The 26,442-nt window shown below is 41.7% G+C and overlaps 1 non-coding gene across 1 annotated transcript; it reads left to right on the top strand.

Moving 5' to 3' along the window:
* Nucleotides 1-14,887: 14,887 nt before the first annotated feature.
* Nucleotides 14,888-15,051, top strand: LOC118622157. Its single transcript, XR_004957971.1, has one exon. It is a non-coding gene; the product is annotated as a U1 spliceosomal RNA (small nuclear RNA).
* Nucleotides 15,052-26,442: the final 11,391 nt, after the last annotated feature.

Below are 26,442 nucleotides of genomic sequence, written 5' to 3'. Positions count from 1 at the left end.
CAGTAGATGAGTGGGTAAAAAAGCTGTGGTACATATACACAATGGAGTACTATGCAGCTGTAAGAAAGAAAGATCTCTTATTTGTTGAGACGACATGAAGGGACCTGGAGAGTATTATCCTAAGTGAAATAAGCCAGTCAGAGAAAGACAAATACCACATGATCTCACTTATTTGTGGAATATAATGAACAAAACAAACTGATGAACAAAATAGACCCAGTGACATAGAAGTAGGGAACAGACTGATAAACCTCAGAAGAGAGGGGCAGGGGAAAAAGAAAGAGATAAACCAAAGAACTTACATACATGTATGCATAACCATACATAGACAGCAATCCTGGGATGAGGGGAAAAAGGAGAAATATCTGTAAGAAAAATAAATTAATAAAATGAAAAAAAAAAAATCTCTCGCTTGCAGCACTGGAACAGATCACGGGCTGGTAGCAAGAACATCCCTCAATCTGCTTTGGTCCTGAGGAAAAGGGCTGAGTGAGGAAGCCCACAGACAAGCCATTCGTGATGGCTTATATACGGATTACAGACGGCTGCGGTTTCTCTGCCACTTCTCACCGAGTCCATTTCCCACCGACCTCTGAATCGCTGGCTCACTGACGGTTTCCATCAACAGGAACCGACGGCAGAGACACCATGAGACTTTCAAGGCTGGTCTTTGAGAGAACGGCCACTTCCACTGCTGGACACACCCCTCGTGCGGCCCAGCTGCCACGCTGTAAGGAAGCCCAAGGTGCCACAGGAAAGGCCCACTTTCCAGAGAACTACAGCCCCAGCCAGCAGTCAGCGCTGAGCCCCAGCGTGGGAGAGGGCCATCGGAGGTGACAGCCTGGTGAGCGGAACGACTGCAGTCCCACCGTCCCTGTGCAGCAGACTCGAGTCCGCCTAACGTACAGAATTTTGAGCAAACAAATGGTCCCTGCCGTTTTCAGTCAGCGTTCTGGGGTGGTTTACAGCGCAGCCACAGTAACGGAAACAATGACTGCAGGGACCAGACTGTGTGCAGAGTGGCTCTGTGTTTCCGCTTTGCTGATCTTTCCAAGACCCAACTTTCAGTCTCACTGATTTTCTCTATTTACTTCCATCCTGATCTTTATTATTTTATTCTTCCTGATTGTTTCGGATTAGTTTGAATTTCTTTTTCTAGTTTCTCAAGGTGGAATGTTAGGTTATTGATTTGACATCTTCTTCTTTAATATGGGCATTTATAGCTATACAGTTCCCTCTCAGCATGTTTTCACTGCACTCCGTGTTTTGGTATGTTGCATTTTTGTTTTCATTCATCTCAAAGTCTTCTCTCATTTCTTTTTTTTTTTTTTTTTTAATCCTCATCTGAGGACATTTTTCCATTTTTTGTACAGACAGAGTGGGAGGGGGAGAGAGGAAGAGAGAGAGGGGGAAACATCGATGTGAAAGGGACACATCGAGTGGCTGCCACCCGCACGACCAACCAGGGCCGGGAACAAACTGCAACCGAGGTACATGCCCTTAGCGGGAACCGAACCCGGGCCTCTCCGGACCACAGGCGGACGCTCTAACCGCTGAGCCAAACCGGCCAGGGCTAATTTCTTTTTAATTATTTTTCTTTATTAATTTTAGAGAGAGAGGAAGGAAGAGGGAGAGAGACAGAATCATCAATGAGAGAGAACATCCACTGTCCGCCTCCTGCATGCCCCCCACTGGGGATCGGGGCCACAACCTGGGCACGTACCCTGACCGAGAATCGAACCAGAGACCTCTTGGTACATGGGTAAACAATCAACCACTGAGCTCCACAGGCTGGTCGGTCTTCTCTAATTTCCATTGTGATTCTTCTTTGACCCATTGGTTATTTAAGGCTATGTTGTTTAATTTCCACATTTTCTGAGTTTCGCAAATTCCCTTCTGTTATTAATTTTTAATTTCTTTCATTGTGCCCTGGCCAGTTTGGCTCAGCGGTTAGAGCATTGGCCTGCGGACCAGAGAGTCCTGGGTTCAGTTTCCGCTAAGGACATGTACCTTGGTTGCAGTTTGTCCTGGCCCTGGTTGGGGTCATGTGGGTGGCAGCCAGTCGATGTGTCTCTCTCACATAGATGTTTCTCTCTCTCTTCCTCCCTCTCACCCTCCCACTCTATATGAAGATAAATGCAAAAATGTCCTCAGGTGAGGATAAAAACATTTTTAAAAAATAATTTCTTTCATTGTGATCAGAACATACTTTGTATTTCACCTTTTAAATGATTTGAGGCTTGTTTTATGGCCTAACATATGGACAGTCCTGGAGAATGTTCTACATATACTTGAGAAGACTGTGTATTCTGCTATTCTTGGGAGGCTTGATTGATAGAGATCTGTTAGGTCTAGTTGGTTTATATTTTCGTTCAAATTTCTGTCCCCTGCCCTGGCTGGTTTGGCTCAGCGGTTAGAGCATTGGCCTGTGGTCCGGAGAGACCCAGGTTCGGTTCTTGCTAAAGGCATGTACCTCGGTTGCAGTTTGCCCCCGGCCCTGGTTGGGTCGTGTGGTTGGCAGCCACTCGATGTGTCCCTTTCACATCAATGTTTCTCTCCCCCCCCGCCCTCCTTTCTCCCACTCTATCTGAACACAAAATGGAAAAATGTTCTTGGGTGAGGATAAAAAAAAAAAAAATTCTGTCCCCTGTTAATCTTCTATCTAGTTGTGATACCCATTATTTAAAGATGGGTACCGAAGTCTCCAACTATTATTGTTGAATTGTGTACTTCTTTCAATTGTCAGTTTTTGGTTCATGTGTTTTGAAGCTCTACAGCATACTTGTTTATACTTATTATATCTTGATGGACTGACCCATTTTACCATTATAAAATAGCATGCTTTGTCTCAAGTAACAATTTTTGTCTTAAAGTTTATTTTGGCTGATATTAGTATGCCCACTCCAGCCCTCTTTTGGTTGTTTGCATGTGTATCTTTTTCCATTCGTTTGTTTTCAACTAATTTGTGTCTAAAGTGTGTTTCTTGTAGACAAGATATAGTTAGAACATGTTTTTAAATTCATTCTGCCAATCTGTCTTTTAATTGACATGCTCAATCCATTTACATGTAATGTAATTACTAATAAGGTTGGCTATACATTTTGCTTTTTTTTTCAGTATGTGTTAATGTCTTTTAAAAAATTTTTTTTTCTTTATTGATTTTTGAGAGAGAGGAAGGAAGAGGGAGAGAAAGATAGAAACATTGATAAGAGAGAACATCAATTGGTCGCCTCCTGCACGACCCCCACTGGGGATCGGGCCCACAACCTGGGCATGTGCCCTGACAGGGAATCAAACCAGCGACCTCTTGGTGCGCGGGTCAATGATCAACCACTGAGCCACACCAGCCGAGCTGTTTTAATGTCTTGACTTCTTTGTTCCTCTAGTTCTCCATTACTACCTATTTTGTGTTAAATAGATATGTTCTAATATAACATTTTAATTCTCATATATAGTTATTTACTTAATGGTTGCCATAGGGATTATAATTAACATCTTAACTTATAATGAGATAATTCAAAATAATACCAAGTTAATTTCAATAGTATATAAAATTTTGCTCCTGTATCACTCCATTCCTTCTCCCCCCAGACTATGCTGTTATTGCCTACAAATTACATATTTATACACTGTGTGTCCATCAGCACAGATTTATAATTAATGCTTTATGAAGATGATTTAAAACTTTATAGGGTAAAAAGAGTTACAAACAAAAATATACAGTGCTGTCTTTTATATTTCCCTATCTAGTGACTTTTATCAGTTTTCTTTATTCATGTAGATTTTGAGTTACTGTTTACTGTCCTTTTATTTCAGCTAAAGAACCCTCTTTAGTAAATTTTGTGATATAGGTCTACTAGTGATGATTCCCTTGGAGTTTGGGAGATGCACACCTGAGAGGGGAGAAAGGTGGGCGGGCTCCTGGGAGGGAGAGCACCCTGTTTGCTTTCTACATGATTTAAAGAAATAGCACATTTTAAAAAAAAACAATTATTAGTGTAAAAGTTAGTATTATTATAACTTTTGGTTTGTAACTCCAAACCTCATTTTCTATATAATTTATGAGACTAATGTATTTTAAATAATTAGTTTATGTTTTTTGGTCATGCTATATATACAAATTTTTTTGCATCAGTAACCGAAATGAGTAGAGACAGTGCTGTAAACAGTTTGGGATGCTTTTGAAGTCAGGTTGCACCTTGGCCGGCTTGGCTCAGCAGTGAGAGCGTCAGCCCGCGGACCACAGAGACCGGCTCGCTTCCCACTAAGGACCTGTACCTCGGTGGCAGTTTGTCCCTGTGTGGGTGGCAACCACTGGATGTGCCTCCCTCACATCGATGCTTCTCTCTCTCCCTCTCGCCCTCCTGCTCTATCTAAAGATAAATGCAAAAATGTCCTTGTGTGAGGATAAAAAAATATTTTAAAAAAAAAGAAGTTAGGTTGCTATAAATTCAAATTAAATGTTATAACTTTAGGATAGTAAATGTAATTGCCACAGTAACCCCAAAGAAAGTCACTACAGCTATTTACCAAAATATATCAAGAAGGAATTTAAATATTTCACTACAAAAACAATCAACAAAGCCCAAAATAAGACAGGAATGAAGGAAATGAGGAATAAAAAAGCCACAGGGGCCCTGCCGGTTTGGGTGAGCAGTTAGAGCATCGGCCTGTGAACCCAAGAGTCACGAGTTCAGTTCGGGTCAAGGGCAGGTACTTTGATTGCGTTGGGTTCCTGGCCCTGATCCGGGTGTGCCAGAGGCAACCAGTTGATGTGTCTCTCTCACGTCAGTGTTTCTTCTCCCTCTCTCCTCCCTCCCACTCTATTTGAAGATAAATGGAAAAATATCCTAGGGTGAGGATTTAAAAAAAAAAAAAAAAAAAAAAAGCCACAGGGCACATAGAAAACACACAGCACAGTGACTAAAGTTTCCTATCAGTAATCACTTTAATGTAAATAGGTTAAGTTCTCCAATCAAGTGATTGGCAAACAGATGAAACACAGATCCAACTATATGCTAGAAACATACATATTCTACAGAAAACTCACTTGAGATCCAAAGACACAAACAAGTTGAGAGTGAAAGGATGGAAAATATGTTCCATGCAAACAGTGACCAAAAGAGGGCAGGAATATCTACTGTAATATCAGACAAAATAGATTTATTTTACTTTTAAAAAAATTTTTTTTAAAAATATGTTTTTATTGATTTAGAGAGAGAGGAAGGGAGAGAGAGATAGAAACATCAATGTGAGAGAAAAACATTGATCAGTTGCTTCCTGCACGCCCCCTGCTGGGGATTGAGCCCACAACCTGGCATGTGCCCTGACTGGAATTGAACCAGGACCTCTCAGTTTCTGGGACAATGCTCAATCCACTGAGCCACACTAGTGGGGCAGACAAATTAGATTTTAAATCAACAAAGGATGCCTGACCGGTGTGGCTCAGTGGTTGAGCCTGGACCCATGCACCAAGAGGTCACCGGTTCAATTTCTGGTCAGGGCACATGCCCAGGTTGTGGGCCCAATCCCCAGTGGGGGGCACGCAGGAGGTGGCCAGTCAATGTTCTCTCTCATCAATGATTCTATCTTTCTCTCCCTCTCCCTTCCTCTCTCTCTAAAATTAATAAAGAAAAAAAAAAGTTAAATCAACATATGTAGAACACTACATATAGGAGATATAACAATTATAAATATTTATTCACCTAAGGACAGAACATAAAACTATATAATGCAAAACCTGACAGAACTGAAGGGATAGATATGCAGGTCTACAATAATAGTTGGAGACTTCATTACTTCATGAGAGTGAACAGAACAACACAGAAAATAATTAAGGAAATAGAGGACTTAATAAACTAACTAGATCTGCCCTGGCCAGTGTTCCCACTGGTTAGAGCATTAATTCACAGTCCAAAGGGTCATTGATTCAATTCCTGGTCAAGGGCACATACCTGGGTTTCAGGTCTGATTCCTCAGCCTTGGTTGGGGTGAATGTGGGAGGCAACCAATTGATGTGTCTCTCTCTTTCTCCCTCTCCCGCCCTTCTACTCTCTCTAAAATTCAATGGAAAAAATATCCTCAGGTGAGGATTAACAAAAAAAATAGATAAATAGATAAATAAACTAACTAGACCTAACAGATATGTACAGAACACTCTACAGCATGCACAGGACACCTTTTCCACAACAGACCAAATATTAGGCCACAAAATAAGTCTCAATATATTTGAAAAGATAGATATCGTACAGAGTGTATTCTTAGACCACGACAGAAAAAAATTAGAAATCAGTGACAAAGAAAACTGAAACTTTTTTTTTTTTTAATTGTGGAAATTAAGCAACACACTTTCAAACAACCCAGGATCAAAGACGAAATCACAAGGGAAGCTAAAAAAATACTTAGAGATGAATGAAAATTAAAACACAGCACACCGAAACCTATGGTACACAATGAAAGGTGCAAAGGGGAAATAAATCTTACATTAAAAAAACACAAAGATATCAAATCAACACCCTAATTTTATGACTTTGGAACCAGAAAAAGAATAAACTAAATACAAAGCTAGCAGAAATAATGAAATAATAAAGACTAGAGCAGAGATAAACAAAACGGAATAGAAAAACAACAAAGAAAAATTAATTAAATCCGAAATTTGTTCTTAAAATTGATCAACAAAATTGACAAACCATTATTAGCTAGGTAGACTAACAAAAAGGAGAGACTCGAATTACTGTAACCCTGCAGAACCTTCATTTCTTTAACATGACCTTTTCTCTTTCTTTCTTTTTAATTCAAATACGTCATCCAGACTCCCCTGCCTCCTTCTTCCTGGAAAGTCCACTCCCTTAATCACTGAGCCCTCAGGATAATGAGGCCCTGATCAGCAACAAACAATCTCAGGAACAAAGCCTCAGGTCTATTGACCTCAATCAAACTAAAGTTAACATCTAGGCCTCAGTTTCATCTCCAGATCCAGAAAAGCAGTGAAACTGAAACCAGACACAATGGGTCCAAGGCCGCCTGTCACTACTTGAGCCAAATTATGCAGAGACCGGGTTGAATCATATATGAGTGTTTATTCCAATAATGCCAGCAGTATGGAGGGAGCAGCAGGTCATCCTGCAAATTCTGCTCTAACATCTCCTACTAACCAGCTGATTATATAAGGATAAGGAAGAAGGGCTACGTGCAAGGGGGTTGGGAGGAGGAGAGGGCTGCAGGGTCTGTGGTCCATGTGTCTCCTTCCAGGATCTCGATGTCCGATAACAGGTAGCTAATTTTCTATGATGTTAAAACAGCTCTGCCCATTCCTGGAACTGGAGAATGGTCAGCATTCCTGAAGCAAACTCCTGGAGGGAGCCAGGGTCCAGGCACAGCCACCACGTCAGAGTGTGTTCTGTCCTTTGTTAGTTCTCAAAATGTATTTTCTTTTCTGAGTAATGGACCGTCTGGCTCTGGACCAACTTATTTTATTTATTTAGTTTTTAATCCTCACCCGAGGATATTTTTCCATTTCTCTTCAGATAGAGTGGGAGCGAGGGAGAGAGAGAGACAGAAACATCTATGTGAGAGCGACATAGTGGACCGGTTGCCTCCTGCACGATGCCAACCAGGGCCAGGACCAAACCTCAACCGAGGTACGTGCCCTTGACCAGAGTCAAACCCGCAATTCTCTGGTCCGCAGGCTGACACTCTAACCACTGAGCCAAACCAGCCAGGGCCCAACTTACTTTTTTTACAGCCCTATTTTCCTTCGTGCAGCACATCCTCCTGTTTCCCAGGGTCTGTAAGAAACCTCTCTTATCTCTAGTTAGTAAGGGAATAATCATTAAACAACTGTGGTCCTATTCTTACTATGTGCCCTCCCCCCTATCAAAACCAGACAAAGCAATGCCATGGCTGACATCAGGACCAATGCAATGATCAATTACCCTCTATCCTAGCAACCAATCAGTAGAGACCAGGACCCTAACTCCCTTAGTCCCCTATGGGCATGGCACCATTTCCTTAAAAACAAACCTTTAGTGCTTTGGCTGGTGTGGCTTGGTTGGTTGGAGTGTCATCCATGCACCCAAGGGTTACAGGTTTGATTCTCTGTCAGGACACATTCTCAGGTTATGGTTGTTTGTTTGTTTTTGTTTTTATCTTCACCCAAGGATATTTTTTTGCATTTATCTTTCAGATAGAGTAGGAGGGAGGGAGAGAGAGCGAGAAACAACAATGCGAGAGAGACACATCGAGTGGTTGCCACCCTCACGACCCCAACCAGGGCCAGGGACAAACTGCAACTGAGGTACGTGCCCTTAGCGGGAACCGAACCTGGGGCTCTCCAGTCCGCAGGCCAATGCTCTAACCGCTGAGCCAAACCGGCCAGGGATAGGTTATGGGTTTGATCCCTGGTTAGAGCATGTGTGGGAGGCAACTGATCCATGTTTCTCTCTCAAATCATGTTTCTCTCTTCCTCCCTCTCTCTCTAACGTCAATAAAATAGATAAATACACCTATACTTTCTTGGCTGCAAATTCCTGTTCACATCTGACCGGGCTTTGATGCACGCAGGCAAATGGACCCCTTTGGTCTGCTAACATTACTAAAATCCGAAATGGAATTAAGGACATTACAAATGATGCTAGAGAAGTAAAAAGAATTGTAAGAGAGTGCTATGAACAAATTATACACTAAAAAATTTAGATAACCTAGATGAAAGGGACAAATTTCTAGAGCACAAAACCTAGGAAATCTAAATTATGAAGAAATAGAAGATCTGAATACAACTATAAGTAGTAAAGACATTGAATCAGGATTCAAAACCCTCTGCCCCCCACCCAGAATGCCCAGGAACAGACAGTTTCACTGTTACATTCCACCAAACAGTCAAAGAATGAATATCAGTCTAAGTCAAACTTTTTCCAAAAATTGAAGAGGTGGATACTCTACCAAACTCACTTTACAAGTCCAACATTACCCAGTTACCAAAACCAGACTAGGGTACAAGAAAAATTACAGGCCAATGTGCCTGATGAGCATAGATGTAAAAACCATCAACAAAATATTAGCAAACCAAATTCAACAATACATTAAAAGGATCAGACACTGCCCTGGCCAATGTGCCTCCGTTGGCTGAGGGTCGTCCAGTGCACCAGGAGGTGGCTGGTTGGATTCCCGGTATCAGACTGGATCCCCAGTAGGGGGCGTGCAGAAGGCAGCTGATCAATGTTGCATTCTCACGTTGACGTTTCTCTCTCCCTTTCCCTTCCTCTCTCTCTAAAAGTCAATAAACTATTCTTTAAAAATAAAAATAAAAAACTTTTTAAAAAAGTCTCATACACCATGATCAAGTGGGACATGCCCCTGAGATGCAGAGACGATTTAACACCAATACATCAACTACTGTGATACACCACATTAATAAATGAAGGATAAAAACAATGTAATCATCTCAATAATGCAGAAAAAGCATTTGACAAAATTCATCGTCAATCTTGAAAAACTCAGCCAGGTGGGAACAGGGGACATACCTCAGTGTAGTAAAGGCCATACACGACAGCCCACAGCTAACATCGCGCTCAGTGCTGAGAAACCCGAGTCTCTTCCCTAAGATCAGGAACAAGACAAGGATGCCACTTCATCACTTTTATTCAACATACTACTGGAAGTCCTAACCAGAGCAATTAGGCAAGGGAAAAAAGGCAGCCAAATCAAAAAGGAAAAAATAAAGCTCACTATTTGCAGATGACATGACATCATATACAGAAAAATCTTAGGAGTCTGGTTCTTTATAGCAACATAGGAAGACCTGCGCTTACCTCCTGGCGTGGACACACCAGATCTACAGCTGCATGGGGGCCAGTTTCCCCTGAACAAACCAAAGCGTTGGCTGAGCAACTCCTATACAATGGGCAAGCGAGAAGGAGACCACATCAAAGGGTGTGACAGAGGCTGAGACACAATCTTGTCTTAAGCCCCACCCTGGTCACAGCGACATACAGTTGAGAGGGAACTCAAAACCTGGGGCTTCTCCCTGAGGAGAAGTTTGAACTTCATATTGGGCACCACCCCAACTTTTAAAACCTGCACTTGAGAGACTAGCTCCCAAAACATCTAGCTTTGGAAACCAACAGTGTTTGAGTCCATGAGATATACAAGGCTACAGTGAACCAAGAAACTGCTCTTACAGGGTTCATGCACTAGACTCACCCACCCCAGTGCCCAGCAAAAAGTGGCCAATTGAGAGATGCCAAGACTATATGTGACAGAGGCTTAGTTGCTGGTCTGAGTGTTGGCCTGAGGGGCAGGCATCTGGTTTGGCACACGTCCTGGGGGCTGCTGGGGTGCTCTTGGAGACCAAGGCTGGTGGGTGTGGGGTTTCTGTTCCCCTGCCTTGCTCCAGCTGCCACATGCCATCTGCACGCTCTCCCTCTGCACATGCCAGAGGGCAGTATCTCCTAGAAGGAAGCTTTTGTTTTTTACAGTTGGTGCCCCGGATTTTACACCTGCTGCACCTGGCTCTGGAGTCCAGGAAGGGGTGGGGCTGTAACAAACGTAGAGCTAGTTCTTGCAGACGACCACCCCCAGGGCACTACAGCTAGCAGACGGAAACACACCCTAGTCTTTCTGAGAAAGGGGCCTGTCTTCTTGTTCAGGAGCTGTGGCCCCAGGGATAAGCCTCTGATTTAGCACACACCTGGGGCCTCCGGGATGCTCTAGGGAAGGAGGCTGGTGGACACCATGTTGAGCTAGCCCTCGGCCAGGCTCCTTGATATGGCCCAGAAAGTAGCTTACAGCCTCATCTGGTGCCCTGATTTTTGCAGCTGCCACCAGGAACACCTTTTTATCACCTGGCTCTGGTAGTTAGAAGGCTGATATCCCCAGATCCCACAGGACTGTAATCAATAGAGAAGTAGTTCTTAAACCGTATCCACCCCTGGTCACGTCAAGAGGCAACAGACCCGGGAACACAGGTTCCATGAGCAGCGAGTAGCTCTCCGCCGAGCTGCAGCCTGGGGCAGGACTCTGGGTAAACACACCTCTAGGGGCTGACGGCGCGCCTTCCCTGACACCTCACATGGCAGGCACTGACTTCCACGCCTCTGCCTTGCCCCAGCATCTCTCCAGACACTTGCCTGCATCTGGTTCCCACTCAGTGTGGCTGCTTCCAGGGTAAGTCGTTGATCACCTTGCTCTGGTGGCCCGGAGGGCCTGTGGAGTGGCAACTGGAGAGACCGTTCTCGGCAGGCCCTGGCCCCTAGGGCACCACACGGACAGCAGACTGAAACACCCCAGCCTTTCTGTAAGAGACCTGTCTGCTTGTCCTGGGGTTTTGTGGCCTTGGCGGCAGGCTTCAGGTTTGGGACACATTTAAAGGCCTAGAGAACCGCTCTCACAGGACCTAGGCCAGCGACGCCATCTTCGCACCCCGCTTCTGCCTCGCCAGGGTTCACTGGCATCTCCCAGAAAGGACCTTACACACTTATCTGGAGTCCCAAGGTTTACAACTACTGTCCAGGGGTCACCTACAGATCGCCTGGCCCTAGGGCGCCACGGAGCTCTCCAGAACCGTGGGGATTCTCCAGGTCATAGGTGCCAGTGAGCACGGTGGTTTGGGCCCCTCCGCCTGGACAGGGCGGGGGGGGCTTTATCCAGATGCTCCAGCTGCCCGCAGGCCGCCACAGTGCATCCCTGGACACGTCGCCCGAGCCCATTTCGGTTTGAACAAAGGGAGTAAATGGTATGAGCAGGGCAATCATGTGAGAACCTGGACTCCCCGCCCAGTCAGTCCAGCTCGGGGGGCCAGGCCCCCAGACACGACAGCCACCCACTCAGCCCCACTGGCCTGCCAAATGCCCGCAGACACAGCCTACATAGAGGTTGCTTCTACACAAGGCTGCTTTTTCGATATTGGAAGATAGCAATTTTATCTAATTCATATAAACAAACATAGAAGTTAAACAAAATGAAAAGATAGAAGAGTATCTCTCAAATGAAGGAACAAGAAGAATTTCTGTAATAGAACCCTCATGGCAGCGCCTCTCGACCTGTGGGTCATGACCCCTTTGGGGCTCGAACGACCCTTTCACAGGGGTCACCCAAGACATAACAGTAGCAAAATTACAGTTACGAAGTAGCAACGAAAATAATTTTATGGTCGGGGGTCACGACAACATGAAGAACTGTATTGAAGGGCTGCGGCATTAGGAAGGTTGGGAACCACTGCCTTATGAAGATAAGTAGTTTACCTGATAAAGAATTCACAGAGCCCTGGCCGGTTTGGCTCAACAGTTAGAGCGTCAGCCTGCAGTCCAGAGAGACCTGGGTTTGGTTCTTGCTAAGGGCATGTACCTCGGTTGCAGTTTGTCCCCGGCCCTGGTTGGGTTGTGTAGGTGGCAACCACTCAATGTGTCCCTCTTACGTCGATGTTTCTCTCTCTCTCTCTCTCTCTCTCTCTCTCTCTCTCCCTCCCTCCCACTCTATCTGAACAAAAAATGAAAAAATGTCCTCGGGTGAGGATTAAAAAAAAAAATAGACTGCTATAGATATAGAATGAAATACATAAACCACATGGTAACCAAAAACCGTAAAAGATTCACAAAGAATAAAGAGAAAAGAATCCAGATAAATCACTAAAGAAAACCACAAACCACAAGGGAAGAGATTAAGAGAAGAAGAAAGAAACAGATGAGGAATACAAAACAACCAAAAAACAAAACAAAACAAAATGGCAAAGAGTACACACTTACCACTAATTACTTTAAGTGTAAATGGAGTCAACATTCCAATACAAAGACATGGCTGAATGGATTTTAAAAACATTCCCCATCTATGTGCTGCTAACAAGAGACTCACTTCAAATCAAAAGACTCGTACAGACTGAACTGAAGGGATAGAAAAAAATATTCCATGTAAATGGAAATGGAAGAAAGCTGGGGTAGCGATACTCATATCAGACAAAACAGTCTTTAAAACAAAGAATGTAAAAAAGAGAGGGAGAGAGAAGGACATTACAGACTTATAAAGGGTCAAGCCAATAAGAGAATATAACAGTCATAAATATCTACACAACCAACACAGTAGCAAATAATTACATAAAACAAATATTATGGACATATACTGAGAAAATCACAGTAAATCAATAATCATAGGGAATTTTAATACCCCACTCACATCAATGATAGATCATCCAGACAGAAAATTAATACAGAAAGAATGGCCTTAAATGTCTCATTAGGCTAGACCAACTTAATAGATATTGATAGAACCCTTCATCCAAAAACTGCGTAATCAATATTTTTTAAGTGCGCATGGAACATTCTCTAGGATAAATCACATATTAGGCCACAAAACAAGCCTCAGTAAATTCAGGAAGACTGAATTCATATCAAGCATCTTTTCTAAACGCAATGGCATGAAACTAGAAGTCAATTATAGGAAGAAAACTAGAAAAAAACACAAATACATGGAGACTGAACAACATGGTACTAAACAATCAAGGGATCAAGGAGGAAATCAAACAGAACACAAAAAAACTACCTTGAGACAAATGAAAATAAATACACTACTTTTCAAAATTTATGGGATGCAACAAAAGCAGCTTTAAGAGGGAAGTTCATAGCTATATAGGCCTACCTCTAAAAATCTGCTATAAAAAATATAACTTTACACTAAAGGAACTAGAAAAAGAAGAACAAACAAAACCGAGAGTAAACAGAAGGAAGGAAATAATTAAGATCAGAGTGGAAATAAACAAGATAGAAAAATTTTAATACACAATAGAAAAAATAAATAAATAAAATCAAACTCTGGTTCTTTGAAAAGATACACAAAATTGATAAACCTTTAGCCAAACTCATCAAGAAAAATGAAGGCCCTGGCCAGGCAGCTCAGTTGGTTTGAGTGTCGTCCCATACGCCAACATTGCGAGTTTGATTCCAGGTCAGGGCACATACAAGAATCAACCAGTGAATGTATAAATAAGTGGAACAAGAAATCAACGTTTCTCTCTCTCTCTCTTTCTCCCTCCCTCTCTCTCTCTAAAATCAATCAATAACTAATAGGTAATTTTTGTAAAAAGAAAAATGGAGTGAGAGAGCACAAATAAATGCAATCATAAATGAAAGAGAATTTACAACCAACATCACAGATGAAATACAAAAAATCATTAAAGAATACTGTGAACAATTATGTGCCAAAAAATTTAACAATTCAGAAAAAAAATGGGCCCTGGCCGGTTTGGCTCAGCGGTTAGAGCGTCGGCCTGCGGTCCGGAGAGACCCGGGTTCGGTTCCCGCTGGGGGCACGTACTTCGGTTGCAGTTTTTCCCCGCCTTGGTTGGTGGTGCGGGTGGCAGCCACTTGATGTGTCCCTTTCACGTCGATGTTTCTCTCTCTCTCTCCCTTCCTCTCTCTCCCTCCCACTCTATCTGTACAAAAAAAATGGAAAAAATATCCTCAGGTGAGGATTAAAAAAAAAAAAAAAAAATGGAAAATTTCTAGATGCATACACCCTTCCAAGACTGAACCAAGAAGAAATAGAAAATCTAAACAGACTAATTACTAGTCATGATTTTGAAGCATAATAAAAACTCCCAACAAATAAAAGTATAGGCCCACATGATTTCACAGGTAAATTCTACCAAATATTTAAAGAAGATTAATACCTATCTTTCTTAAACTATTTCAAAAAAATCAAAGAGGAAAGAATGCTTCCAGGGGATGCGGAGGAGGGTATCACTGGGGAAAAAAATTACAGCCAACATCCTTGATGAAAATAGATGCAAAAATTCTCAACTTACCAAACGGATTCAGCAATAATATAAAATACTATAATATAAACATACTTATAGCCACAGAAATCAGGCAAGAAAAAGAAATAAAAGGCATCAAAATAAATACTTACCGGGCAGGGGAGATAGCATGATTCCAAAGGCGGCTTTCCCAGGGCGAGCTTATTCATTGCACTCTGGGTGTTCCGACCGCTGTGATGTCCCCAAATGTGGGAAACTCAACTGCATAATTTGTGGTAGTGGGGGGACTGCATTCACACTCTCCCCTGGGGATGAAAAAAGGCATCAAAATAGGAAAAGAAGTAAAACTTGCACTATTTGCTGATGACATGATACTATATATAGAAAACCCTAAAGACTCCACACACACAACAAAACTATTATAACCAATAAATTCAGTAAAGTAGCACAACGTAAAATCAACGTACAGAAATCTGTTGTGTTTCTATAAACCAATAATAAATAATCACAAGGAAAAATTAAGGAAATAATCCCACTTATAATTGCATCAAAAACATAAAATACCTAGGAATAAACCTAACCAAATCTAACCTGTACTCTGAAAACTATAAAACTTTGAAGAAAGAAACTGAATAGGATACAAATAAATGGAAGGATATACTGTGCTCATGGATTGAGAGGATCAACAATGTTTAAATGTCCTAACTACCTAAAGCAATATACAGATTCATTGCAATCCCTATAAAAACATCAATAACATTCTTTTCAGAACTAGAACAACTAATCCTAAAAAGTTATATAGAACTACAAAAGATCCCAAATAGTCAAAGAAATTTTGAGAAAAAACAAAGTGGCATGCTCATTGACTTCAAACTATACTACAAAATTACAATAATCAAAACAGTAAAATGCTGGCCTAAAAACAGATATATAGAGCAATGGAATAGAATAGAAAGCCCAGAAATAAACCCTCATTTATATGATCAATTAATCTATGACAAAGAAAACAAGCATATACAATGAGGTAAAGACAGTCTCTTCAATAAGTGGTGTTGGGAAAACTGGACAGATCCATGCAAAAAATTCTTACACCATATCCAAAATAAACTAAAAATGGATTAAAGATTTAAATGTAAGACCTGAAATCATATAACTCCTAGAAGAAAATGCAGGCAGTAAACTCTATGACATCAGTCTTAGTAATATATTTTTGGACGTGTCTCCTCAGACAAGGGCAACAAAAGAAAAAATTAACAAATGGACTACATCAAACTAAGAGTTTTTGGACAGTGAAGGAAACTATCAACAAAATAAAAAGACAACCAACTTATTGAGTGGGAGAAGATATTAGCAAACAATATACCTGATAAGGGCTTTAATATCCAAAATATATAAGGAACTCTTATGGAATATCATGAACAAAATAAGCTGTCGATGAAAATAGATCCAGAGACATGGAAGCAGGGAACAGAAGGAAGGGGGTGAAGGGATTGGGAAGAGATAAACCAAAGAACTTATATGCATATATGCACAACCAATGCACACGGACAACAGTTTGGGGAAAGCAGGAGAGGGGTGGGAGCAGGGAGAAGGAGTCAATGGGGGAAAAGGGAGGGGGTCATCTGTAATACTTTCAACAATAAAGATATAAATAAATAAATAAAAACAAAAATGTATTTAAAATACATACAGATGGCTAACAGACATATGAAAAGATGCTCAATATCACCAATCACTAGGGAATTGGAAATCAAAACCACAACGAGGTATTACCTAACACCTGTAAGAATGGTTATCATTAAAATTTTTTTTTAATCAAGAAGTAGAGGTGACATCAGCAATCATGGCAGGCTCATTGTTTCTCCCCTTAAATGTACAAGTCAGACAGCTATAACTCAACAAAAGATCCCTGTCCACCCTTTGGGACATCTAACGGTGGGAATATTGGAATGAGTAGGGGAAGCGGGATGAGGGAAAGGACAAGGACCACGGCCAGAGATGCAGCTGGGCACCCACCATGGCTCCAGTGGGAATGGAGGGGCGGGGTGGCTGGAGTATAAGAGAGACAGAAGCAGTTTCTCTTCCAGAAAAGGCATCTGCAGACCCTGGAAGAAGTGGCTGGAAAGCTTTAAACAAAACAGTTGTGCTCACAGCCATTACTGCAGAGGGTCAGAGCCATGTGGGGTCATGAACTTTCCTCCACTCCCCGACATGCCCTGGCTGAGCCTGGTAAAGCCAAAAACACAGCAGAAAGAGGAGGTCACTCTGGAAGCTTGCCAAATAGGTTCTCCACCACCTGCCACATTCCCCCACCACATGGGTGGTGCCCCATAACCAAGGGGGTACAGGGCACTTCCTCAACTGAAACAATGCTGCTCTACCACTAATCCCAGAAACACAAATAATTTAGAGAAAACACAAACTTGCACTATAGCACCATCTACTGGAAAACAAAAGAAAGTACCCTACCTACCAACCTGCAGAATTATGCAAAGTAAAACAGCATTCACACAGTAACACTATGCAGACACAGAAACAATCAAATACCATGAACAACCAAGGTAACCTGGATGCACAGAAAGAATATGAAACAAAACACAATGTCACTGAAGACTATAATGTAAATGTCAGAGGATTCAAGTTTTGAAGAAACTACAATATACAAGAAAACTCAGAAAGGCAGTTCAGTGATCTCAATAATAAAATGAATGAACAAAAGAAGTACTTTACCAACAACTGAAACTATTTAAAACACACACACATAAATTCTGGAGCTGAAAGACTTCATAAATGTGATGAGAAAGCATCAGAGAGCGTTGGAAATAGAGCAGACCAGATGGACAAGAGAATTCATGAACTCAATGATAGAAACCTAGACATGACCCAGGAGGAAGAAGAAGAGAGAACTAATAGTTTATAAAAGAGAAAGAAAGAAAGAAGTCTATGAGAACTGTCTGACTACATTAGAAAGAACAACCTAAGGATAATAGGTATACCAGCAGGAGAAGAGAGGGAGAAAGGAACAGAGAACCTACTCAAAGAAATAGTTGATGAGAACTTCTCAAGCCTATGGAAATAAATGGACTTTAGAATAGATGAAACTAACAAAAAAACTTAATTATAATTATGCACAAAACCATCTCCAAGACACATTTTATTTAAACTGTCAAAAAATAATTACAAAAAGAGAATTCTCAAGGCAGCCAGGGCAAAGGAAACTGAAACCTATGAAGGTAACCCCATTAGATCATCCTCAGATTTCTCAGTAGAAACAATACAAGACAGGAGAGAGAGAAAAGAAATATTCCGGGAACTTCCGGTCAAGATGGCGGCGTAGGTAAATGCGGTACTTACCTCCTCCCACAACCACATCAACATTACAACTGAACTGCAGAACAAACATCCTTCAGAACCCTCTGAAATCGAGCTAAATGGAAGTCCTACAGCTACGAAATTAAAGGAGAAGCCACATCGAGACTGATAAGAGGGGTGCAGTCTCCAATGAGCTGGTTCCAAACCAACATGTGGAGGATAAAAATTAGGAGGACACCTCAGCTGAAAAGGTCCTCCCTGAGGAGTGAGGGGTCCCTGTCACACACCAGGACCCCCAGCTCAGGGGTTCAGTGCTAGGAAGAGAAGTCCCCATCATTTCTGGCTGTAAAAACCAGCAGGAACTGAGGCTGAGTAAGGCTGAGGCTGCTGGAGTACCAGTAAGCTCCTCTTAAAGGGCCATGCATGAACTTACTCAGATTCCCACGCTCCAGGCTCCACCATGGGGGAGGCAACTTGAAAAGCACCAAAGATATACCAAGAAGAAATGAATTGTTTGGCACTGGGGCAAGGGCTGGAGAGGCAGCTTTCTCCCGGACAGATGTGTTGGCAGAGGCCATTGTTCCTTTGGTGAGCCCTTCCCCACAGGGCTGGCATAGGGCCGCCATATCTGGGACTCCAGCAACTTGGCTCACACTGTTTGCTCCACCCTGGTGATCCCCTCAGGCCCTGCCCCACCCAACTTTCAGGCCCACCCAAGCTGTTTCCAGTGGCGTTACCATAGGAATGGCCAGTCTTGGATGCTGCTTCCCATTTTCCCAAATTCTCTCAAACAAACAGTACCTGGCCTAAGCAAGCCCCATACCTATTGCTAAGTGGCCTGAGGCCTGGCACTAGGAGCAGCCAGCCTTGGTTCACTGATTGGCTTTGCCTGGGCACCTCCAAGCCTCGCACAAGAAGCAGCCATCTGCAGATTGCTTTGTAGCTGATGCCTGGTGGCCCTGGGTAGAACACAGGCAGTGCCTGGCCTTGCCCCAGAGCCAGTACACCCAGTGGACAGCTTCAGACCATGTCAAAGCACCACCACCCAACTACCTCCACAGGCAACACACTCAAAGAGTGGACTCAGTGGATAACAAAACCCTGCTAAACTAAGTCTAGCTCTGTATGGTGGGCCCTGCAGAGCTGATCCTCCAAGGTAGTCAGAGACCAGTGGTCAGTGGGCACAGTCAGTCCTTGCAGCTGATCAGCCTGAGTAAATCCCTCCCATTGATGTGCCAACAACAATCAAGACTCAATTACATCAGAAAAGTGGACAGTTTACATGAAGGGTGTATCTCGAGGGCCCAGCTGGGGTGACCAGGAAGGTGGTGTCACTGGCCCCACAGGACACCTACTACAATAGACCACCCTAAGAAGCCTAGGAAATATAGCAACTCTACCTCATACTTAGAAACAAACACAGGGAGGCAGCCAAAATGAGGGAGCAAATAAACATGTCCCAAATAGAAGAACAAAGCGAAACCCCAGGAAAAGAACTAAACTAAATGAAGATAAACAATCTAATAGATGCAGAATCAAAACACTGGTTATAAGGATGCTCAATGAAGTAATGAAAATTTCAAAGAACTTAGTGAGAACCTCAAGAGCATAAAAAGAAGTAGTCAGAAAGGAGGGATAAACTAACTGAAATAAAGAATAATTTATAGGGAATCAATTGTAGAGTAGGTGAAGCCAAGAAGCAAACCATCGATTTGAAATATAAGGAAGCAGCCCGGCCAGTTTGGCTCAGCGGTTAGAGCGTCGGCCTGCGGTCCGGAGAGACCGGGTTCGGTTCCCGCTAAGGGCACGTACTTCGGTTGCAGTTTGTCCCCAGCCCTGGTTGGTCGTGCGGGTGGCAGCCACTCGATGTGTCCCTTCACGTCGATCTTTCTCTCTCTCCCTTCCTCTCTCTCCCTCCCACTCTATCTGTACAAAAAATGGAAAAATATCCTCGGGTGAGGATAAAAAATAAAAATAAAAATAAAAAAAACTATTTGAAATATAAGGAAGCAAAAAACTCCCAATCAGAACAGCAAAAAAAAAAAAAAGAATCCAAAAAAATGAGGATAGTGTAAGGAGCCTCTGGGACAACTTCAGCATGCCAACATTCGCATCTTGGGGTGCCAGAAGGAGAAGAGAGAGAACAAAAAATCAAAAACTTATTTGAAACAATAATGACACAAAACTTCTCTAACTTGGTGAAGGAAACAGACATACAAGTCCAGGAAGCACAGAGAGTCCCAAACAAGATGAACCCCAAGAGGCCCACACCAAGACACATCATCATCAAAATGCAAAAGGTTCAAGACAAAGAGAGAATTTAAAAGCAGCAAGAGAAAAGCAGTTGGTTATCTACAGGGGAGTTCCCATAAGACTGTCAGCTGATTTCTCAAAAGAAACTTTGCAGGCCAGAGGGAGTGGCAAGAAATATTCAGAGTGATGAAAAGCAAGAACCTACAACCAAGATTACTCTATCTTGCAAAGCTGTCATTTAGAATCAATGGCCATCTAAAGAATTTCCCAGACAAAGAAAAGCTAAAGGAGTTCATCACCACAAAACCAGTATTATATGAAATGTTGACAGGTCTTCTTGAAGGAGAAGAACAAAAATATAAACAATAAAAATGACAATTTATACATATCTATCAACAACTGAATCTACAAACAAACTGAGCAAGCAGAACAGAAACAGACTCATAGATACTGAAAACTTTTTGTTGCTTGCCAGATGGGTGGGGGCTGGGGGGATGGGTGAAATAGGTGAAGGAATTAAGAAGTACAAATTGGTTGTTAGACTGATGAACCTCAAAGGGAAGAGGGGAGGGAGAGTGGGATGAGGTAAACCAAAGAACTTCTATGTATATATGCATAAACAATGGACACTGACGATAGTGTGGGGAAGGCTAGAAGGGAGTGGGATTGGGGAGGAGGGTGGTCAATGAGGAAAAAAGGGGGGACATCTGTAATACATTCAACGATAAAGATGAGTTAAAAATAAGTAAATAAGCCCTGGCTGGTTTAGTTCAGTGGTTAGAGCGTTGGTCCGTGGACCAGAGAGGCCCAGGTTTGGTTCCCACTAAGGGCACGTACCTCGGTTGCAGTTCGTCCCCGGCCCCAGTTCGGGTCATGTGGGTGGCAACAAGTCAATGTGTCTCTCTCACACTGATGTTTCTCTCTCTTCCTCCTTCTCTCCCTCCTGCTCTATCTGAAGATAAATGCAAAAGTGTCCTCAGGTGAGGATTAATTAAAATAAAATAAGTAAATAAAATGTCCATACTACCCAAAGCAATCAATCTATAGATTCAATGCAATCCCCATTAAAATACCAATGACATATTTTATGGAATTAGAACAAATACTCCAAAAGTTTATATGGAACCAAAAAAGACCCCAAATAGCCACAGCAATCTTGAAAAAGAAGAACAAAGTAGGAGGGATCACAATACCAGATATCAGGTTACACTACAAAGCCATTGTAATCAAAACAGCCTGGTACTGGCACAAGAATAGGCATATAGATCGCCCTGGCCGGTTTGGCTCAGCGGTCAGAGCGTCCACCTGCGGTCCGTAGAGACCCGGGTTCGGTTCCCGCTAAGGGCACGTACCTCGGTTGCAGTTTGTCCCCGGCCCTGGTTGGTCGTGCGGGTGGCAGCCACTCGATGTGTCCCTTTCACATCGATGTTTCCCTCTCTCTCTCTTCCTCTCTCTCCCTCCTACTCTGTCTGTGCAAAAAATGGAAAAATGTCCTCGGATGAGGATTAAAAAAAAAAAAAAAAAAAAAGAATAGGCATATAGATCAATGGAACAGAACAGAGAACCCAGAAATTGACCCAAGACATTATGCTCAATTAGTATTTGACAAAGGTGGCAAGAGCATACAATGAGTAAAGACAGCCTCTTTAATAAATGATGCTGGGAAAACTACAGCTTCATGCAAAAAAAATGAAACTAGACCACCAACTTACACCACACACTAGAATAAACTCAAAATGAATAAAAGACTTAATGTGACTCATAAACGCATAAAAATCCTAGAATAAAATGTAGGCAACATAATTTCAGACATCACACACAGCAGAATTTTCACTGATACAACGCCTAAAGCAAGAGAAACAAGGGAAAAAATTAATGGGACTACATCAAACTAAAAAGCTTCTTCTGCACAACAAAAGAAATGAGCATCAAAATGGAAAGGGAACCCAGTATATGGGAGAGTGTAATTGCCAATGATACATCAGATAAGGGATTAATCTCCAAAATATATAGAGTACTCCTACAACTCAACAATAGGAAGACAAAGAATCCAATGAAAAAATGGGCAGAGGACCTAAATAGACACCTCTCCAAACAGGTCATACAAATGGCCAAGAGACATATGAAAAATGCTCAACGTCACTAACCATCAGAGAGATGGAAATTAAAATGACTATGAGGTATCACCTCACACCTACCAGAATGGCTGCCATCAACAAATCATCAAACAACAAGTGCTGGGGAGGGTGTGGAGAAAAGGGGACTCTAGTACACTGCTGGTGGGAATGCAGACTAGTGCAGCAACTATGGAAAACAATATGGTGTTTCCTCAAAAAATTAAAAATTGATCTTCCATTTGACTCAGTGATCCCACTTCTAGGAATATATCCTAAGAAGCCTGAAACACTAATCAGAAAGAATAAATGTACCCCTATGTTCATAGCAGCACTATTTATAATTGCTAAGATCTGGAAACAGCCCAAATGTCCATCAATAGATGAGTGTTTATAAAAAGCCATAGTACATATACACAATGGAATACTATGTGGCTGTAAGAAAGAAAGATCTCTTATCCTTTGACACAACATGGAGGGACATGAAAAGTATTATACTAAGCAAAATAAGCCAATCAGAGAAAGACAAATACCACATGAACTCACTTATTTGTGGAATATAATGAACAAAATAATCAAATGAACAAAATAAACCCAGAGACATAGAAAGAAGTAGTGTTTAGACTGACAAACCTCAGAGGATGGGGGGGGGGGAGCAAAGAGATAAACCAAAGAACTTATATGCATATATGCACAACTAATGGACATAGACAACAATGCTGTGTGGGGTGGGGTGGGGGATCAGGAGGAGGGTGTCTATGAGGGAAAAGGAGAACCATCTGTAACAAAAATAAATTAATAAAAAAATAATAATAAATTATATTTGACAGTTGAAGCAAAATATAAAAATAAAAAAGACTAGGAGAGGTGGCTTTTTATTTAATGCAGAGAAACCAACACAGAGTCAAGTAAAATGAAAAAACAGAGAAATATATCCAAATGAAAGAACAAGTTAAAAATCTCAGGGGGGGAAAAACTTTAATGAAATGAGGATAAGTAATTTACTTGATGAAAAGTTGAAAACAGCCCTAGCCAGTTTGGCTCAGCGGTTAGAGCATTGGCCTGCAGTTCAGAGAGACCCAGGTTCGGTTCCTGCTAAGGGCATGTACCTTGGTTGCAGTTTACCCCTGGCTGGTCGTGCGGGTGGCAGCCACTCGATGTGTCCCTTTCATATCGATGTTTCTCTCTCTCTTTCTCTCTCTTTCTCCCACTCTATCTGAACAAAAAGTGGAAAAAAGTCCTTGGGTGAGGATAAAAAATAAAAAAAAAGAGTTGAAAACAGTAGTCATAAAGATGCTTTTTGAGCTCAGGAGAAGAATGGATAAACATAGTGAGAACGTCAACAAAGAGATATAAGATAAGAAATACTAAATAGAGTTCACAGAGCTGAAGAATACAATAACTGAAAAAATACACTTGAAAGGTTCAACAGCAGATGAGATGAAGCAAAAGAAAGGACAGGGCAGTGAAAATCACCCAATCAGAGCAGCAAAAAGAAAAAATAAATAAATAAAAAGAAAAGTAAAGATAGCTTAACAGCCTGGCCAGTGTGGCTCAGTGGTTGAGCATAGACCCATGCACCAAGAGGTCATCAGTTTGATTCCTGGTCAGGGCACATGTCCAGGTTGTGGGCCCAATCCTCAGTTGGGGGCATGCAGGAGGCAGCCAATTGATATTCTCTCTCATTGGTATTTCTCTCTCTCTCTTTAAAAATCAATAGAGAAGTAACAACCAACACCACGGAAATACAAAAGATCGTTAACAACTACTATGAACAACTATATGGCAACAAATTCGACAATCTCAGCGAAATGGACAAATTTCTAGAAACACACAGTCTCCCAAAACTATTCCCGGAAGAGATAGAAAACTTGAACAGACCAATAACAACTAAGGAAATTGAAGAGGTAATCAAGACTCTCCCAGCAAACAAAAGCCCAGGCCCAGATGCTTTCACGGGGGAGTTTTACCGAACATTCAAAAAAGAACTAACACCCATTCTCCTCAAACTATTTCAAAAAATTCAAGAAGAAGGAAGACTTCCAAACACGTTCTATGAGGCCAGCATAATTCTAATTCCAAAACCAGAAAAAGACACTACAAAGAAAGAAAACTACAGGCCAATATCCCTGATGAACATAGACGCCAAAATCCTGAACAAAATACTAGCAAATCGGATCCAGAAATACATCAAAAACATTATTCACCATGACCAAGTGGGATTCATTCCAGGGATGCAAGGCTGGTACAATATTCGCAAATCAATAAACGTGATACACCACATAAACAAAATGAAGAATAAAAAACACATGATCATATCAATAGATGCTGAAAAAGCATTCGACAAAATCCAGCATCCATTTCTGATAAAGACGCTCAGCAATGTAGGAATAGAGGGATCATATCTCAACATAATAAAGGCCATATATGAAAGACCTACAGCCAACATCATACTCAATGGACAGAAACTAAAAACATTTCCATTAAGAACAGGAACAAGCCCTGGCCGGTTTGGTTCAGCGGTTAGAGCGTCGGCCTGCGGTCCGGAGAGACCCGGGTTCGGTTCCCGCTAAGGGCATGTACTTCGGTTGCAGTTTGTCCCCGGCCCTGGGTGGTCGTGCGGGTGGCAGCTACTCGATGTGTCCCTTCACGTCGATGTTTCCTTCTCTCTCCTTCCTCTCTCTCCCTCCCACTCTATCTGTACAAAAAATGGAAAAATATCCTCGGGTGAGGATAAAAATAAATAAATAAATAAATAAAAAAAAAAAATAAAAAAAAATAAAAAAAAATAAAAAAAAAAAAAAAGAACAGGAACAAGACAGGGATGTCCACTTTCGCCACTCTTATTTAACATTGTACTGGAAGTCTTAGCCACAGCAATCAGACATGAAGAAAAAATAAAAGGGATCCAAATTGGAAAGGAGGAAGTGAAACTGTCATTATTTGCAGATGACATGATATTGTACATAGAAAACCCTAAAGACTCCATCAAAAATCTATTAGACTTAATAAATGAATTTGGCAAAGTAGCAGGATACAAAATTAACGTCAAGAAATCGACGGCATTCTTGTACATTAATGATGAACTCACAGAAAGAGAAACTGAAAAAACAATCCCATTTACCATCGCTCCAAAAAAACTACGATACCTAGGAATAAACTTAACCAAAGAAGTAAAAGACCTATTTGCAGAAAACTACAGGTCATTGAAAAAAGAAATAGAGGAAGATATAAAAAAGTGGAAGCACATACCCTGTTCATGGATTGGAAGAATTAACATCATTAAAATGTCCATACTACCCAAAGCAATCTATAGATTCAATGCAATCCCCATCAAAATACCAACGACATATTTCATAGAACTAGAACAAATACTTCAAAAGTTCATATGGAACCAAAAAAAACCCCGAATAGCCACAGCAATCTTGAAAAAGAAGAACAAAGTTGGAGGGATCACAATACCAGATATCAGGTTATACTACAAAGCGACTGTAACCAAAACAGCATGGTACTGGCACAAGAACAGGCATATAGACCAGTGGAACAGAACAGAGAACCCAGAAATGGACCCAAAGCAATACGCTCAATTAATATTTGACAAAGGTGGCAAGAGCATACAGTGGAGTAAAGACAGCCTCTTTAATAAATGGTGTTGGGAAAATTGGACATCTACATGCAAAAAAATGAAACTAGACCATCAACTTACACCATACACAAAAATACACTCGAAATGGATAAAAGACTTAAATGTGACCCGTGAATCCATAAAAATTCTAGAAGAAAATGTAGGCAACAAAATTTCGGACATCATACGGAGCAGAATTTTCACTGATACATCACCTAAGGCAACAGAAATAAAGGAGAAAATGAACACATGGGACTACATCAAACTAAAAAGCTTCTGCACAGCAAAGAAACAATCATCAAAATGGAAAGGCAACCCACTGTATGGGAGAACATCATTACCAATGATGTATCAGATAAGGGGTTAATTTCCAATATATACAGAGTGCTCATACA

Source organism: Molossus molossus, unplaced genomic scaffold (assembly GCF_014108415.1).
Source record: "Molossus molossus isolate mMolMol1 unplaced genomic scaffold, mMolMol1.p scaffold_m16_p_8, whole genome shotgun sequence".
Taxonomy (NCBI): domain Eukaryota; kingdom Metazoa; phylum Chordata; class Mammalia; order Chiroptera; family Molossidae; genus Molossus; species Molossus molossus.
Note: the sequence above shows the minus strand (reverse complement) of the source record. Positions and strands in the feature narration are given on the sequence as shown.